The sequence below is a fragment of the Ahaetulla prasina genome, chromosome 4 (assembly GCF_028640845.1).
Source record: "Ahaetulla prasina isolate Xishuangbanna chromosome 4, ASM2864084v1, whole genome shotgun sequence".
Lineage (NCBI taxonomy): Eukaryota > Metazoa > Chordata > Lepidosauria > Squamata > Colubridae > Ahaetulla > Ahaetulla prasina.
Window position 1 is genome coordinate 30,654,726 of NC_080542.1, and position 18,808 is coordinate 30,673,533.

General features: G+C 42.7%; 1 pseudogene; it reads right to left on the reverse strand.

Moving 5' to 3' along the window:
* Window positions 1-283: 283 nt before the first annotated feature.
* LOC131198148 (uncharacterized) lies at window positions 284-18,739 on the reverse strand (annotated as a pseudogene).
* Window positions 18,740-18,808: the final 69 nt, after the last annotated feature.

Sequence of the window (18,808 nt, forward strand, 5' to 3'; positions counted from 1 at the left end):
AATGTAAGACAGGTCTACAAATACCTTTTTAAAGCTGAACATGCATTAGCGGTGGAGATTTTCAATACTTCAGTCTTAGCATTTATTTAACAGCCACAAATCTTTGAACACATAGATAGGCACTGCCACCCTGCTTTTATGATGGGTGGCCAACTCTCAATTATTTATTTCAAACTGAGCACTATACCAAAGTTATATGAGAGTATGATATCACCAAATTAATTGTGCTAAAACGATAAAATGATAAGTATTACGGTGGTCTCTAAGACTTATGTATTGTTGTTCAGTACATATATGGCACAGGGTAATACTTAAACTGAAGGATAGAATAGGTGGCATTCCTCCTGCTGCACAATACCTTGATTTCTGTTTGATGAACTGGATTGAAAGTTGAGGCGAAAGAGGGCTTCTCCAACTCAAAGATTACAACAAAGATGTGCTGTCAAGGAAGCTGGCAAACTGTATAAATGGAGCAGTTACAAGGGAGATATTGGTTCCCCAGGAAGGAACATGTGCTATCTTCTAAGAGGAACCCATTGTGCATGCCATAATATGCATGGGGCACTAGGTCTAGTTTCTCAGCTACCAGGTCTACATAGGCATGAGGGCAGAAAGTGTAGTACAATGCAATCACTGGTATCGAGACATGAAGTCTCCATTTGCAAGGCTTGGAGATCCAGTAGACCCTAAACCCAGGAAGCCGGAGCTAAAGGAGGATTGAATGCGGTCAGCAGCTTATGGCGATGGGTACTAAGGTGATCAAGAAAATGAATGAATAAATGAATAATTTAATTTCTATACCGCCCTTCTCCCGAAGGACTCAGGGCGGTTTACAGCCAGGTAAAAAAAACATAATAAAAACATACAATATACAGCTAAAAATCAATCTTAAAAAACCTATTCAATTTGGCCCATTAATTAAAATACACAATTAAAACCATAAAAAACCCCATTAAAATTACTAATAGTTTTTAATTTTATGCCAGTCCTGCACGGAAGAATAAGTACGTCTTCAGCTCGCGGCAGAAGGTCCAGAGGTCAGGGAGCTGTCGAAGTCCTGGGGGAAGCTCATTCCAGAGGGTAGGTGCCCCCACAGAGAAGGCTCTCCCCCTGGGGGTCACCAGCTGACATTGTTTGGCTGACGGCACCCTGAGGAGGCCCTCCCTATGGGAGCGCACGGGTCGATGGGAGGCAAACGGTGGCAGTAGGCGGTCCTGTAAATACCCCGGTCCTAAGCCATGGAGCGCTTTAAAGGTGGTGACCAACACCTTGAATTGCACCCGGAAGACCACAGGCAGCCAGTGCAGCTTGCGCAGGAGAGGTGTTATATGGGAGCCACAAGTAGCTCCCTCTATCACCCGCGCAGCCGCATTCTGGACCAGCTGGAGCCTCCGGGTGCTCTTCAAGGGGAGCCCCATGTAGAGAGCATTGCAGTAGTCCAGGCGAAAAGTGACGAGGGCATGAGTGACCGTGCATAAGGAATCCCAGTCTAGAAAGGGGTGCAACTGGCGGATCAGGCATACCTGATAAAAAGCTCTCCTGGAGACGGTCGTCAGATGTTCTTCAAAGGACAACCGTCCATCCAGGAGAACGCCTAAGTTGCGGACCCTCTCCATTGGGGCCAATGACTCGCCCCCAACAGTCAGCAGTGGCTGCAGCTGACTGTACCGGAATGCCGGCATCCACAGCCACTCAGTCTTGGAGGGGTTGAGTTTAAGCCTGTTCTTCCCCATCCAGACCCGCACGGCCTCCAGACACCAGGACAGCACTTCGACAGCTTCATTGGGGTGGTTAGGGGTGGAAATGTACAGCTGAGTATCATCAGCGTACAGCTGGTATCTCACCCCAAAACCACGGATGATCTCACCCAGCGGCTTCATATAGATGTTGAACAGGAGAGGCGAGAGAACCGACCCCTGTGGCACCCCACACATGAGGCGCCTTGCGGTCGATCTCTGCCCCCCTACCAACACCGTCTGCGACCGGCCAGAGAGATAGGAGGAGAACCACTGAAAAACGGTGCCCCCCACTCCTAAACTCCCCAACCGTCGCAGCAGGATACCATGGTCGATGGTATCAAAAGCCGCTGAGAGATCCAAAAGGACCAGGGCAGAGGAATAACCCCTATCCTGAGCCCTCCAGAGATCATCAACCAACGCGACCAAAGCCGTCTCCGTGCTGTACCCAGGCCGGAAGCCGAACTGGAACAGGTCTAGATAGACAGTTTCATCCAGGTACTGGGGTAACTGTCGTGCCACAACTCTCAACTGTCGTGCCACAACTCTCAACAACCTTCGCCACAAAGCGAAGGTTGGAGACAGGATGGTAGTTTACCAAAACAGCTGGGTCCAGGGAGGGCTTCTTGAGGAGGGGCCTCACCACCGCCTCTTTCAGGGTGGTAGGAACGACACCCTCCATCAAAGAGGCGTTGACAATTCCCTGGAGCCAGCCTCATGTAACCTCCTGTGTGGCCAGCACCAACCAGGAGGGACATGGGTCCAATAAACATGTGGTGGCGTTCAGCTTTCCCAGCATCCTGTCCAGAGAATGCTCTCTGTTCTCAAAGGCCCAACACTCTATCCACATACTGTATATACCCGTGGTGAATCAGCATTAGCCAGATTGAGTAATGGATTGTGAATCTGGTCCTATTTTCACAGGCCTTATGGTAAAGGGCTTCCAAGACTTGCAGGCAGCAGATTTGTACCTAGGCACATAGTAGCACTTCCTCCACAGCATCCAGCTCTATGACACAAGCCCCCACTGTGACTATCTTAACTTGCAACTTCATGTCTGGAACACTGCACCAGGAGTGAAATCTACTTACCTTCCTTACTGATTCAAAATTACATACGCTGTGCGCATGTGCTTGCTTCACTTGAACATGCACGCATCACATGGGTATGCAGACTTGTGCATGTGCAAAACCTGCTCATGCGCAGAAGATAAAAAACATTACTTCCTGGTTAAAACCAGGAAGTAATGACCCCCGGGCGGGTAGGCGGAGCTATGCTCCGCCATCGCTACTGGGATCATTGGCCACGATTGCTACCGGATCATGCGTTCCGGTCCGATTCAGGAGCATCTCACCCCTGCTCTGCATCAGTGAGGCCACAGTGAATATAAGGAAGTCAGAGAGACTCTGACATGCAAAACAATAGGCTACCTCACGTCCATGCCCACTAGCATTTCAACACAGTACTGTATAGAGTTCAAAATCCTCAACAAGGCAGGCAGCATGCACTAAGAAAAGTCAGGGAAGTGTTTCAACAGTTCATGCAGGGGTAAGGTGGCTGAGAAGATGCTATTAAGAACAGCCACATCCTCTTGTAAAACTGGTTTGATTTTGGCTTGTATGTGCCTTGAAGAATACATCTAGAACTACTAAGAGCTCATACATCCCCTTTATTTTTGGCCTTACTGTAGTCCTCCAGATTCCAGATGAGGTCAGGTGCAAAGAAGCACTTGGAGTAATGCGGCTAGGCAGCTTCAAGCTACCCAACTGAATCACCATGGGAAAAATATCTTATTAATTTTGAGAAAAATCTATTTTGAGCAGTTTTGTGTATCCAATTTCTATATTTTGGGTGCCTTTGCATGTGGTCTCTGAAACTGACTTCTTTTTTATTTTATCCTGTTGCAGCAGTAAGAAGATTAGCTGCCCAGCCTCTTATTACATTGCACCTAAGCCCCAAGAATTGTCTAGTGCAGTGGTGTTCAACTCAAGGCCTGCGGGCGACATCTGTTCTGCGGGGTGCTTAGATCTGTCCTGCAGGGCTGCTGCTGGAAACAGTGAAGGACCAGTCCACTGTGCCCCTGCCAGTGAAAATGGAGCTCGGGGCCGCATGCAGCCCTCCCGGCTCTGTTTTCAGCCATGACGACTTCCTGCAGCCCTCTGACAGTGAAAATGGAGCTGCATTTTCAATGGCAGAGGGCTGCAGGAGGCCATCACGGCCAAAAACAGAGCCCGGGTAGGCCACATGTGGCCTCCGCAGACTCAGTTTTCACTGGAGGGGGCTACAAGAGGCCATTGCAGCCAAAAATGGAGCCTCGATGAGTGATATTGAGCTGGCCACACCCATGCCCCCCCCCCGGCCCTCCAAGGTCAAACATAACCCTGATATGGCCCTCAATGAAATCAAGTTTGAAACCCCTGGTCTAGTTTTAACTGAGGCCAGAATTGGAGCAAAATCTGCCTGACAGAACTGGAATGTGCACACTATTTCAAACAGCATTAAAAGCTGTTCTTCCTCTTTAAAAGAATGTGAATTGGCTGTAAAATGTTGCCAAAAATTGAAGCGGGAAAGACACTAGGAGATAATTGAAAAAAATTAACATATAGTATTTATAAAATTACATTCTACTTTTTCAAGGGAAGATGGAACTTTCAAGATGAATTATAATATTTTTAAAGAAAATCCTCCCAAACCTGGTGCTCTTCAGTCAATTCTCAACCATTCTATAATTCCAACACATCTGGAAGATACCTTGTTGAGGAAGGCAAAGCTGCAACAGTGATTAAGAAAAAGGCTTTAAGAAGTATGATAAATCCTTTCTATAAATTGTGAGTTTAAAAAGATTTTATATATGGATTTGAACAGCATCCAAAATATGGGTTTTTCTATATAGCTATTATATATTAATTTCCTGAGATATTCTAATTTGAATAGATTCTCAGTATTTATTCAATTTATTATAGCTTATAGTTTCAATCAGACATTTATATTCTGTTGTTCTGGGTTCCTAATATGTATGCTTAATTTCCAAGCCTGATAGTTTAGTTTTTTAAAATGATATATTTTATAATACATAGATTATTAATGATGTATTTAAAAAGTGTAATTTCCTCTAAAAGGCTTAATTTAAAAACAGGAAAATATTTTTTATTTGTATGTATTTATATGATTATGTTAACTTTAATATGTACCATGACTAAATGTTTAGTTAATCAGTACTGTTCTCATATGGTTCCCAGCAGTGGACAAGGAAAAATCTAAGGAATCTTAGGCAAGCATTACGGCCTGTACAAGATTGAGGCCTGCACATGAAGGGACATATACAGATAGTCCTCAATGTATGACCACAACTGAGACCAATTTTTCTGTTGTTAAGCAAGGCAGTTGTTAAATGGTTGGGTAGGTCACAAATGTTGATCACATGGCCCTGTGATGCTGCAACCATCATAAATATATGATGAATGCTGAGTGCCTAAATTTTGACCACATGACTGGGGGATGCTGCATCAGTTATAGGTGTAAAGACTGCTGTGTCGTAACTTTGAATGGTCACTAAACAAGTTGAGGACTACTGTACTGTAGACATTGTCATTCAGATGGTGGGATTATGACCAAAACTTATTTTTGATGAATGCACATGTCTATGGAAATCCTCCCATTCTTCAGATTCAATGTAAATGTAAGCACATGAGTTATTATTTCCAATTAAAAAAAAAATTCCGTATATTACTTCTGATTATATCATAAACAGCTGTGTTTAAAGAAAATAAGATTTTCTTGTTTTACCTCATGGTGGCATTTTATCATTAAGAATCTAAATTCTATTAGGGATAGCTTTGTACAATGTATTAAGTCATTTTAGATAATACATCTAATAATCTTAAAGAGGGAGGCGTTTTTCAGAATTTGTTGCACTTATAAATTTACTTGACTTCCATCCTTTGGGATAAGCTACCCCTTCTGGTTCGGATTCTTCTCTTGCTCATTCTTCTGAATTATGCCCTACAACATCATAGCTTGTGTGTTATATGATCAGAATTAAATATAGCAATATATCACAGATTTAAATAGGAGATATTAAATGGGACACCTGAATTCCCTTCCATAAGATGTATATTTTTACATTTCTTGGGAAGTGATTTTGTTTTCTGCAGTTTGCTTCAAAGTTATTTTTAACTAGTTGCTGGAAATCAGATTGTACTTTAAAAAGGTGGAAAAAAGTATATCAAATATATTTGGAAATAATGCCTCAGGATTATAAAATTAATTATCTATCAGCAACCATATAGGGACAACGTACCATTCTTGCTGAAAGCCTTTCTGTGAACTAATATACTTTGCTTATTCTAAAAGGAATCCAAGAAGAAAAAGAATAACATAATACATATGGATATATTTTAATATATACTTTAAAAAACCATCAGTAAGAACAGTTCCCTTTTTTATTTTATTTTATTTGTCACAACAGTATACACAAGCATCAACATAAATCAACAAAATATCATATAAGCATATATATGAGCAAAGGTATGCAATAATTGTATTAATTTGATATAATGAAACATTAGGACAGGAACGGTAGGCACTTTTGTGCTCTTATACACGCCCCTTGTTTGTTAAAAGCAAAAATTATGTTTCAGTTTACTGGAATTTTCATATAAATCTAATGCTGGAGATGCACCACATCTGTCAACTCTAACTTCTGAAAATATTCATGTGAAAGAAGAACGTTGTATATCTACTTAAATATGCACATCTGCACACATGAAATCCAGTACAGAAGCCCCTGTCACCTTGGTTCCCTTAAATTCAGCCCAGAAATCTCTCAACACTGAAAACAAATTCCTTCTGCATGGATTCTGCTAGCCTGAAGAAATCTGATTCTCTCTCAAACTTATGATTTTTATATATTATTTACCTGTCTCTGCATACAGAAATCCACTTCGAAGTACAAATGTGTGCATTTAATACATAATGCAGTAAATCAATATATACACATATTACGATGGAGCATGGGTGAAATATATACTAGAAAGGAAATATATACAGATTGATAGGCATGTTTCTGACTGTGTGTGTTTGTTCCTCATGCTTTATAGAATAGAAATAGAATGTTTTTCTAAGCTCAACCAATCCAGAGTTCCGAACCCTGGATCCCAGCCCCAGCTGTTTCAGCTGCAGTTGCACCCTCTGCTGTCTTTTAACCAAAAGACTTCATTCCCTTCCTTTTAGACTCCACAGCAGTAGAACCATACCTGCCGGACTGTCTCCCAACCCCTTCCAGGGGCCTTGGATCTTTACCTGTCTAGGTTGCAGCTAAAAACAGGCCTGAGCTTGGGGAAATAATGCCCCCCCTCCACCTCTCCGGCATTCCATCTAGCTCTTGCTGATTCTGGCCTAGAGAAGAGGCGAACCGCATGCTCCCCCTGCTGGAGCTTCCAGCAGAACAATCTGTTTAGAACGACATCACCCAGCCAACGTCAAAAAATTAATCTGAGGGATGCTGCTGAGAGGAGACAATAACTTGAAGGATTTTAGGCGAATGGTTTTGCAGTGTTAAAAGCTGATATGTGAAAAAGAGTATCTCTAGGCATGTGTAAACGGCTTTGAGTCGAGAAGCTTGACATCTCGGAATATTGGTGAGATAAGGGTGCAATTCCCTGCATTTACACTCTTGCAGCGTAAGAATTTGTTGTTGCATCCAAAGCGAGCTTTGAAAATTGGGAAAATGCTTCAAGGACATAGTAGTTCCAAAGCAAGCCAGCCTGCAAGAACATCTGTGTGCATGTGTTAAGTATGGAGCAAGTTTTTACACTCTGCATATGCTCAACAATGCTGTCACCTTCACAACCCCAAGACAGCCAAATCCAGAACCCTTATGTTATAGTCGTTATAAAGGTAAAGGTAAAGATTCTGCTTGCACATATTTGCTAGTCCTTCCAGACTCTAGAGGGCAGTGCTCATCTCCGTTTCAAAGCCAAAGAGCCAGCACTGTCCGAAGACGTCTCCATTGTCATGTGTGAGCATAACTAAATGCAAAAGGCGCAGAGAATGCTCTTACCTTCCCACCAAAGGTAGTTCCTATTTTTCTACTTGCATATATCATATAGTCGTTATGGTACTGGCCTATAAGCAAAGAAATCCAGATGCTAGTTCCCCTTAATCTACTGGATAACTGATTTAGCCCAATCTATCTTGTAGGGTTGCTCTTGTGAAGAAAAACATCTTTTACTGCACTTATGCATACTACTGTATACCAGTCACACTTATTATCAGGTCCAAAATAAACCCCCAAATCTATTGTGACAATGTTTCCGAAGTCATTTCATGGGAGCAGCAGCAGTGGCTTGATCTTGGGTTAAATAGGGGTTAAATATTTGTGAACAGTAGACAGAAGATGGTTATACCATTCATGCTATCTGCAATCTCCCCATTCCCCCACTGAGTCTGATATGTATTCAGATTATTTAGGTTGTCATAGCTTCTGTTTGAACTCAGTAAGAGCCAGATCTCTGATAGACCCACTATACTATGTGTTTTTGAAAGCAAATGGAATTTCAGATGATTCCTCACCTCTCTTGTAGGAACAATAAGTGGCAGGATGGATTATTCTGCAAACAATTTACTCCTGCAGATGTAAATGTCTTTGAATAAGAACTGGTTTTTCACTGCCCTTGCTCTGTTCTGCAATTCACAGCTCAAGTACTATTTTGATGTGACATTTTTGTTAATTATTATAAATTCCACATGAATACTTGCATATGTTGCTACATACATTCCTCCTAATATCTGCTTTTTCAAAGGCACATGCTTGTTGAAATTAGTTTTTCCATAGAATAGAATAGAATTTTATTGGCCAAGTGTGATTGGACACACAAGGAATTTGTCTTGGTGCATATGCTCTCAGTGTACATAAAAGAAAAGATACGTTCATCAAGGTACAACATTTACAACACAATTGATGATCAATATATCAATATAAATCATAAGGATTGCCAGCAACAAGTTATAGTCATACAGTCATAAGTGGAAAGAGATTGGTGATGGGAACTATGAAACGATTAATAGTAGTGCAGATTCAGTAAATAGTCTGACAGTGTTGAGGGAATTATTTGTTTAGCAGAGTGATGGCCTTCGGGAAAAAACTGTTCTTGTGTCTAGTTGTTCTGGTGTGCAGTGCTCTATAGCGTCGTTTTGAGGGTAGGAGTTGAAACAGTTTATGTCCAGGATGCGAGGGATGTGCATGTTTCAAAGGGATGTGCATGTTTCAAGGGATGTGCATGTTTCAAAGGGATGTGCATGTTTCAAAGGGATTTCTGAAGCTTTTATGAAAATTCCAGAATTTCCTTTATTGGTTAATTCTGAATTTTATGGAAGGGTGGGAGAGTCTTTTAAATATTTATATTTCTTTCAATTCTCAAATCTTTCTGAAACGGAGACTGGAGACATAGGTCCATTAATGGTTGCTGGGCTGTAGAATTATTTCTAACTGAGTTTTCTTTTTCTTTTTTAATTATTTTTATAAATTTTTAACGTTACAAACAAAAAAAAGAAAATACATTTTCCATCCTTGTGCTATACATAAAAAAAAAGGGAAGATTTGGGTCTTCGGATATATCCTCATGATTGCCAAAATCCACGTTCTCGAGGTACAGGTACCGAAGCGTCCAATGTTCCAAGCACATAGTCCACAAATGGTTTCCAAGTCTTCCAGAAAATATCTTCTTTATACACACCACTTCTAATTTTAATATCACATGTCATTTTATCATTTAAAGCTAATTTCCACATTTCAGAATTCCACTCTTCTATTCTAAAAATCACATCTAGTTTCCAATATCTAGCTATTATAATTCTACCTATTATAATCATAATTCTAATCAATTCTTTTTCAAATTTTGTTAATTCTATTTCCTTAATTACCAACAATAATATAGTTTCCACTCTCAATGTTACTTTCCCCATCATTTCAAATATCATTTTCTCCAATTGTTGCCAAAACTTTTTAACCTTATCACATTTATACCACATATGTTCATAAGTCCCCAATTCCATTTCACATCTCCAACATTTTTTACTAATTTTTTTATCCATTTGCGACAATCTTACTGGAGTCAAATACCATTTCCAAACAACTTTATAATTATGCTCTTTAATCCTTATAGATAAGGTTCTCATAATTCTACTATTCCAATTCACATTCCAATCTGACTCTGGTATTTCAATATTAAGATCTTTTTCCCAATTTGTCCTCATCACTCTTTGTAATTTTTCATCAGAGTTTTTTATTATTATTATTATTATTATTATTATTATTATTATTATTATTATTATTATTATTATTATTATTATTATTTTCATATTTATATACCGCCCTATCTCCCTAAGGACTCAGGGCGGTTCACAGGCAGTTAAAATACATATAAATACAGATTAAAAACGACGATTAAAAAACTTATTCTATTGCCAAATTATTAAAAACAGTATAAATAGTAAAAACCCCTTAAAACCAGTAACTTTAAAATCTAATCCAGTCCCGCGCAGATGAATAAGTGTGTTTTAAGCTCGCGACGAAAGGTTCGGAGGTCTGGAAGTTGACGAAGTCCTGGAGGGAGTTTGTTCCAGAGGGTGGGAGCCCCCACAGAGAAGGCCCTTCCCCTGGGTGTCGCCAGACGGCACTGCCTAGCTGACGGCACCCTGAGGAGTCCCTCTCTGTGAGAGCGCACGGGTCGGTGAGAGGTATTTGGTAGCAGTAGGCGGTCCCGTAAATAGCCCGGCCCTATGCCATGGAGCGCTTTAAAGATTGTCACCAACACCTTGAAGCGCACCCGGAAGGCCACAGGTAGCCAGTGCAGTCTGCGCAGGATAGGTGTCACACGGGAGCCACGAGGGGCTCCCTCTATCACCCGCGCAGCCGCATTCTGGACTAACTGAAGCCTCCGGATGCCCCTCAAGGGGAGCCCCATGTAGAGAGCATTGCAGTAATCCAGGCGAGACGTCACGAGGGCGTGAGTGACCGTGCATAAGGCATCCCGGTCTAGAAAGGGGCGCAACTGGCGCACCAGGCGAACCTGGTGGAAAGCTCTCCTGGAGACGGCCGTCAAATGGTCTTCAAAAGACAGCCGTTCATCCAGGAGAACGCCCAGATTGCGCACCCTCTCCATCGGGGCCAGTGACTCGCCCCCAACAGTCAGCCGAGGACTCAGCTGACTGTACCGGGATGCCGGCATCCACAGCCACTCTGTCTTGCCCTGCTAACGAGTCCCTTTAGCCCAATTTCATCTTTCATAATCCGAGATACTAAATATTCAAATTCAGTTTCACATCTATTTATTGAATAGTTTTCCCTTAATTTTTTTGTCCATTTTTCTATCTGTATTTTTTCAAACCAGCTTAACCCTAATTTTTCAATAATTTCTTTATACCTCCTTTCATTTTCTAAAACTTTTAACCAATCTCTAATAGTTTCTATATTTTCATCTTTAATCACTTCATTACGTCTTATATTATTTTTAATCGGCCAATTTCCAATTGTCTTCCCCAAAAAGATTATATCCGGAATTAAAATTTTAACAAATTTATTCCACATTTTACTTAATCCCTTTAACCAATAACTTCTAATTACACATTTTGAGTTTGCTTTATCTAAAAACCACCTTGATCCAAATTTCTCTATATCCCTTAACTCTAAGTCTCTCCAATGATTATCTTCACCTTTAAGTATTTTTACCACTATCCGGATACCATATGCACAGTAATAATTAAATAATTTGGGGATTCCTAATCCACCTTCCTTTTGATTTTGATACCACATTTTCTTCACTAATCTAGGTCTTTTCCCACCATTGCAAAATTTGTCCAATTTTTTCTGATATCCTTCAATATCTTTCTCTGTCAAATTTAACGGTAGCATCTCGAATAAAAAGTTAAACTTGGGCAGCAACATCATCTTACACATTGCAATTCTACCAAACCAAGACAACTTTAACATTTTATATTTATCTATCTTCTTCTCAATTTCATTCATCACCACATCATAATTAAGTTTTTTCAATTCTTTAACCTTGAGTGAGAGCACTATACCCAAATATTTCAATGTATTTTTAATCCTTATCCCAAATTGCTCTTGCATATTCTCGCGCTCATTACCATTATTATCCATCAATAACTCTGACTTTGACCAATTTACTTTCAGACCTGTCATTTCCTCAAATTCTTTCAAATGCTTATATCTTTTTCAGGTCTTTCTCTATATTTTTCAAAATAATTAAAGTATCATCCGCATACAAATTTATCTTATATCCCTTATATCCTTCTAATTCTTCATCTTTTTCTATCATTCTTGTCAGGATTTCCATAGCCAATAAAAATAATGTTGGGGACAAGGGACATCCTTGTCTCGTACCTGCTTCTAACATGCCAAAAATAGGAGACTCAGGGGATTTTTAACTAATTGTTTTAATAGGTTTTTTAAGGGGAGTTTTAATAGGAATTTTAAGGGGAGGGTGGGGGGGGAGGGATTTGACGGGTGGGGGAGAGAACCCGTCGGGGAGGGATCCAGCCCCTGTGCTTGTTCGCGGCACTACTTCATCTGGTCTGAAGGCGGGGGGGAGGGCTCTGTTCCAGGACTAGAAGGTTGTTCGATCTGTACGGTAAGTGGGAGAGGCAGATATGGCGGGGGGGGGGGCGTATCGAGAGTTGGGAGCACGTGTTCGATGTCTGAAAGCGATCACGTGCTCCGGCCCCCCAGTCCCTACCCGTTCCTCGGGCGGCCATGATCCTCAGAGCTTGGATCTTCGGCTGATGTTGTGTAATGCCTGGTCCGTGGCTAATAAAGCTCCCCTGATTTGCGATCTTATTCAGGGGGAATCCGCGGACCTGATGGGCATTACGGAGACCTGGTTGGGTCCAGAAGGGGGGGTTCCCCTTGTTGAGCTGTGCCCTCCAGGTTTCCGAGCATTTCATCAGCCGAGGGCCCAAGGTAGGGGTGGGGGGGTGGCGGTTGTTATTAAGGAAGATCTAGAGCCGAGGGAGGCCACTGTTCCTCAGATTGCCGGCTGTGAATCCCTCTATGTGCGGTGAGGCCATAGGAATCAGTTGGGCTTGTTGATCACGTACCTGGCTCCTTGCTGCGTGACCACAGCCCTGCCTGAGTTGTTGGAGGTACTTGCCGCTGTGGCGGTTGAGACCCCCAGACTTATAGTCATGGGGGATTTCAACCTTCCATCAGCCGGCTTGTTATCGACGGCAGCTCGGGAGTTCCAGGCTTCCATGACGGCCTTGGACTTGATTCGAGTAAATGATGGCCCTACGCACATGGGGGGAGGCACGCTGGATCTGATTTATATCTCTGGACAGTGGTTAAATGATCTGGAATTAGATGATTTAGTAACAGAACCAATGTCATGGTCCGATCATTTTCTCCTTCGCCTAGACTTCCGAACCGCCACTCACCATCGCAGGGAGACGGAACCTATACGTTGGTTCCGTCCCAGGCGCCTGATGGACCCCGAGAGGTTCCTGACGGAGCTTGGGCCATTCCCTGAGGATCTGGCCCACGGCACGACTGAGGAACTAGTCGTGGCCTGGGAACAGGCCACGGCTGGGGCCTTGGACCGTGTCGCGCCTTTGCGGCCTCTGACCCGGCGCAGATCTCGTCCGGCCCCTTGGTTCTCCGAGGGGCTGAGGGAGATGAAACGCCAGAGAAGACGCCTAGAGAGCACCTGGAGGTCCAGTCGTTCCGAAGCTGATCAGACACTAGTTAGGTCCTATTCTAGGACCTACCTAGTGGCAATGAGGGAGGCAAGGCGTTCTTACGCCTCCACCCTCATTGCGTCGGCAGATAACCGCCCGGCCGCCCTGTTTCGGGTGACCCGCTCCCTCCTTCATCGGGAGGTGCGGTGTTGTGACACGACATGCGGGATGACCCTTTGCAGGGACGAGCCGAGGAGTTTAGTGGTTATCTATACGATAAAATCGCTCAGCTCCGGGACGGTCTGGACCGAAATTGGGATGATCCAAGCGAGGGAGAGGAGACACGTCTTGTTGAGCCGGTTTGGGATGAGTTTGACCCTGTGGCTCCCGAGGACGTGGACAGGTTGTTGGGGAGGCTTCACGCCACGACATGTTTACTGGACCCATGTCCTTCCTGGCTGGTACTGGCCACTCAGGAGGTGACACGAGGCTGGCTCCAGAGGATTATCAACGCTTCTCTGTTGGAAGGGGTTTTCCCTGCTGCCTTGAAAGAGGCGGTGGTGAAACCCCTCCTCAAGAAGCCCTCCCTGGACCCAGCTATTTTGGGTAATTATCGTCCAGTCTCCAACCTTTGCTTCGTTGCGAAGGTTGTAGAGAGTGCTGTGGCACGACAGCTACCCCAATACCTGGATGAAGCCGTCTATCTAGACCCGTTCCAGTCCGGCTTTCGACCCGGATACAGCACGGAGACAGCTTTGGTCGCATTGGTGGATGATCTCTGGAGGGCCAGGGACAGGGGTTACTCCTCTGCCCTGGTCCTATTAGACCTCTCAGCGGCTTTTGATACCATCGACCATGGTATCTTGCTGCGCCGGTTGGGGGGATTGGGAGTGGGAGGCACCGTGTATCGGTGGTTCTCCTCCTATCTCTCCGACCGGTCGCAGACGGTGTTGACGGGGCAGAGGTCGACCGCGAGGTGCCTCACTTGTGGGGTGCCGCAGGGGTTGATTCTCTCGCCCCTGCTGTTCAACATCTACATGAAGCCGTTGGGTGAGATCATCAGTGGCTTCGGGGTGAGATACCAGCAGTACGCTGATGACACCCAGCTGTATTTTTCCACCCCGGGCCACCCCAATGAAGTTGTTGAAGTGCTGTCCCGGTGCTTGGAAGCCGTACGGGTCTGGATGGGGAGAAACAGGCTCAAGCTTAATCCCTCCAAGACGGAGTGGCTGTGGATGCCGGCATCCCGATTCAGCCAGCTGCTGCCGCAGCTGACTGTTGGAGGCGAGTTATTGGCCCCAAAGGATAGGGTGCGCAACTTAGGTGTCCTCCTGGATGAACGGCTGTCGTTTGAAGATCATTTGACGGCCGTCTCCAGGAGGGCCTTCCACCAGGTTCGCCTGGTTTGGCAGTTGCGCCCCTTCCTTGATTGAGATGCCTTGTACACAGTCACTCATGCGCTCGTTACCTCTCGCTTGGATTATTGTAATGCTCTCTACATGGGGCTCCCCTTGAAGTGCACTCGGAGGCTTCAGTTAGTCCAGAATGCAGCTGCGGGTGATAGAGGAGCTACGCGTAGCTCCCACGTAACACCGCCTCCCGCGCAGACTGCACTGGCTACCTGTGGCCTTCGGTGCACTTTAATGTTGGTTACGACCTTTAAAGCGCTCCATGGCTTAGGGCCTGGGTACTTACGGGACCGCCTGCTGTTACCACATGCCTCCCACCGACCCGCACGCCTCACAGAGAGGGACTTCTCAGGTGCCGTCCGCCAAACAATGTCGGCTGGCGGCCCCAGGAAGGGCCTTCTCTGTGGGGGCTCCCACACTCTGGAACGAGCTTCCCCCGGGTTTACGCCAAATACCTGACCTTCGGACATTCCGTCGCGAACTGAAGACACATCTTTTCATTCGCGCGGGGCTGGCTTGAATTGAATTTATTAATTTTAAATTTTTATTAATTAATTTAAATGGGTTTTTTAGTTTATGTCATATTTTAACTTCTCAGGCTAATTTTAAAATAAGTTTTTTAATTTGCATTTTAAATTGTATATTGTATTATCTGTTTTATTTTTGCCTGTACACCGCCCTGAGTCCTTCGGGAGATGGGCAGTATAAAAATCAAATAAATAAATAAATAAATAAACAAATAATAAATAATAACTGAGTTTTCAAGACCAATTGTCTCAGGTAAAGCTGTACTTGAAAACTTCCAGCCTCTGGTTTTGCTTCAGTTGGAAGCCATCATATATGTACAATATTAATAGTTTAAACTGGTACCTGGCCTTTATCCAAAGATAAATTAACTCAAATAATCAGGCAATTCAGTGTTTTCAGGATCTAAGGCAATGGCAGAGAATCTGCATAACTCAGGACTGATATGTTAGATTGTTGTGATCTCTTGGTTTTTCAGTTGTAGATGTTTTGTTGTCCATTCAAATAGCATCTTCAGTGCTATGATCTTAATATCAGCATTACCCCTCAGGGCATATTTGAAACATCTGAATATTTTTCATTCTAAATTCCTGACTAGAAAACATTTGTGAGAACTTGGGGCCAATTTTGATACCTTCCTGGCTATCTTTTAGTAAACGATTAGTTTGCAGACCTGCCCATAAGTGAAGTGGGTGACTCAGCTGTGCCATTGTTTAGCATAGATGCCAAATAGGCCCATGATGAGCTTACAGATACAAAAGCTGATATGATGAATGAAAAATAAAGCCATCTTGAGAGGGGGCACTATTGACACCTGGCAATCCCATCACTAAACTGAGAAATCTGTGAGTTCTATAGCCTATTTGGGGAACCTAGTTGTTCTAATTGAATTTAATACCACACCAAGGAGATATTAGGTTAATCTTCCTTCCAAGGTTAACAACAGACCAACAATCAAGTAAACAATATCCCAATCAAGAGACTGCCAGAGTCAACAATAAACAGCCCAACCAAAGAATCTCTAAGACCACCCGCATCAACACTGGCAGGGCAACCCACCAGAATATAACTGACAGCATACAGCAGTCCTTACTAGCATTGACCTAGTTTACCTAGTTTGGGTAATGAAATACCTGCAGGAAAACAAGCAAGCTCAGAGTGCACCAAGGACCTTTCATGTCAACCCTGAGCTACAAATATTCTCCTTTACAAGGAAGATAACTTGGAATGTCTAATTAAGGAGCAGCTCTTGATTTTCTTGCCTGAGGAAATGCAGAGATGGCTAGGGGAAAGTCATCCAGAAACATGCGATAAGAATAGTTCCACAATGGACAACTGAAAGGGCGAGGCCTGGGAAGCAGATCCAAGTTAGTAAGCACTCTCCCCCAAACTTTTGAGCTGTGAATAGCCCCATCATAGATCCAGACTAGGTCTCATTCAGATCTCTGCGTGGAATCCACCCCTCTCCCCATCTTAAGCAATATCAGCCTGTAGGGCATGTTCAAATAGTTTAGAATTTTAAATCAATTCTTTTTTAAAAAGGGGGTGGAAGGAATATATAACATGTTAACGAAGTGTTTGGTGCTGTTACTTTAAGCTTATCTTTTTAGCAAGTATTTTCTTTGGAAAGTCCTTAACCAGCCAATAGAGCTTTTAAAGACAAAAGAAGATTGTGCTATTATCATTCATGAGGAATTTGTCAAGGATTATTTGGAAAATTTAAAAAGTGCCTAGGATAGGGAAAATATTTTAATTTCCAAAATTCAGGGAGGAAATGATGGTAGACCTAACTATTCAAATACTTAATTGGTGATTACATCATATTTGATAGTATCTTGCAATCATATTAAATCTTTCAGTGGAGAAAAATATTACTGTCATTTAACTGGATGGAATAATGGTCATGATAAAGATTAGACAGCATGCTAATACATGGCAAGCAGCTTCCATATTTTTTCCTTTCTTAGCCATTCTCTATTGCCTAATGGAGACCAGGAGATTTTAATTTAATCGAAATTAGAACTACCAGATCTGGGAGCAAAAATTCAGATGCAGCAAATGTTAGAAGGTTTTTTTTACCATCTAGTAATCATCCAGATGTTTGCAGTCTGGATTGGGTATATTAACTGCTGGGTCATATTGGGAGGTAATGGCTGGGTTCATACAATAAACTAATTTATTTTGTTTAATTTTGATAATTAACAAATTATCATGAAGCAAACCATGGTAACATGCAGTATTTATGAGAACTGCTATGGACTGACATGTTACACAGCTTCTTGCAAAGCTCAGTAGGAACCTGGGTCTTCTTTGACTCAATCCAAGACCCCAAATATACCATTCTGGCTATAATTTTTTTAGATTAGATGTTGTACTGAATATTTTATTTACTAGACTCTCTGTGTCTATTTATAGTCAGGACTATGGTTTTCCCAGTTGCAATGTACGGCTGTGAAAGTTGGACCATAAGAATGGCTGAGAGCCAAAGAATTGAGGCCTTTGAACTCTGGTGCTGGAGAAGACTCCTGCGAGTCCCTTGGACTGCAAGGTGAACAAACAAGTCAGTTCTAGAGATCAACCCTGACTGCTCTTTAGAAGGCCAGATCCTGAAGATGAAACTGAAATACTTTGGCCACCTAATGAGAAGGAAGGACTCACTGGAGAAGAGCTTAATGCTGGGAAAGATTGAGGGCAAAAGAAGAAGGGGACGACAGAGAATGAGGTGGCTGGATGGAGTCACTGAAGCAGTAGGCGTGGGCTTAAATGGACTCCAGAGGATGGCGGAGGATAGGAAAGCCTGGAAGAATGTTGTCCATGGGGTCGCGATGAGTCGGACATGACTTTGTAACTAAGAGCAACAATACTCAGTTTGGTATCGTGGTTAAGGTATCAGGTTAAAAACTGGAAGATTATGAATTCTATGTCACTTCTGAAAAATCTTGCCAAGAAACTACAGGGAATTGCATAGACAGTCTCTAAAAAACGGACACAACTGATTGGAAGAATAAAATCTATGGTAAAGATTTAAAATACAGAACTGAATAAGATCGTTCTATAAACAACCAAAGTTTTATGGAAGAATGTATAATTTTTTAATTTTGTGGAATGTTTTTATTTCTGTGCTACTTTACCTGATGAAAAGTACTGAGAATGTTAAAGCATGCACTTCTTGTGGTATGAATTTGCATTCCCTTCCTCATAGATTAAGATAGTTGCAATTGTTTATTTAGCTTAAGAGGCAATGGTAGTTACCTGGACTTTCAGTATAGGATTTGGATTGCCAGGGGGCATTATGGATGTGGTCTGCTGATTTCTGGTAGCAGATTGGATGCAAGGAGTCTTTTCTACTCCAAGTATAAAGCAGCAAAGAGCCATTTTTACAAAAAAATTAGCCAAAATCCATTTCTTTTCTAACCAGATGTGTTGGAATTACTATTTTCTAAT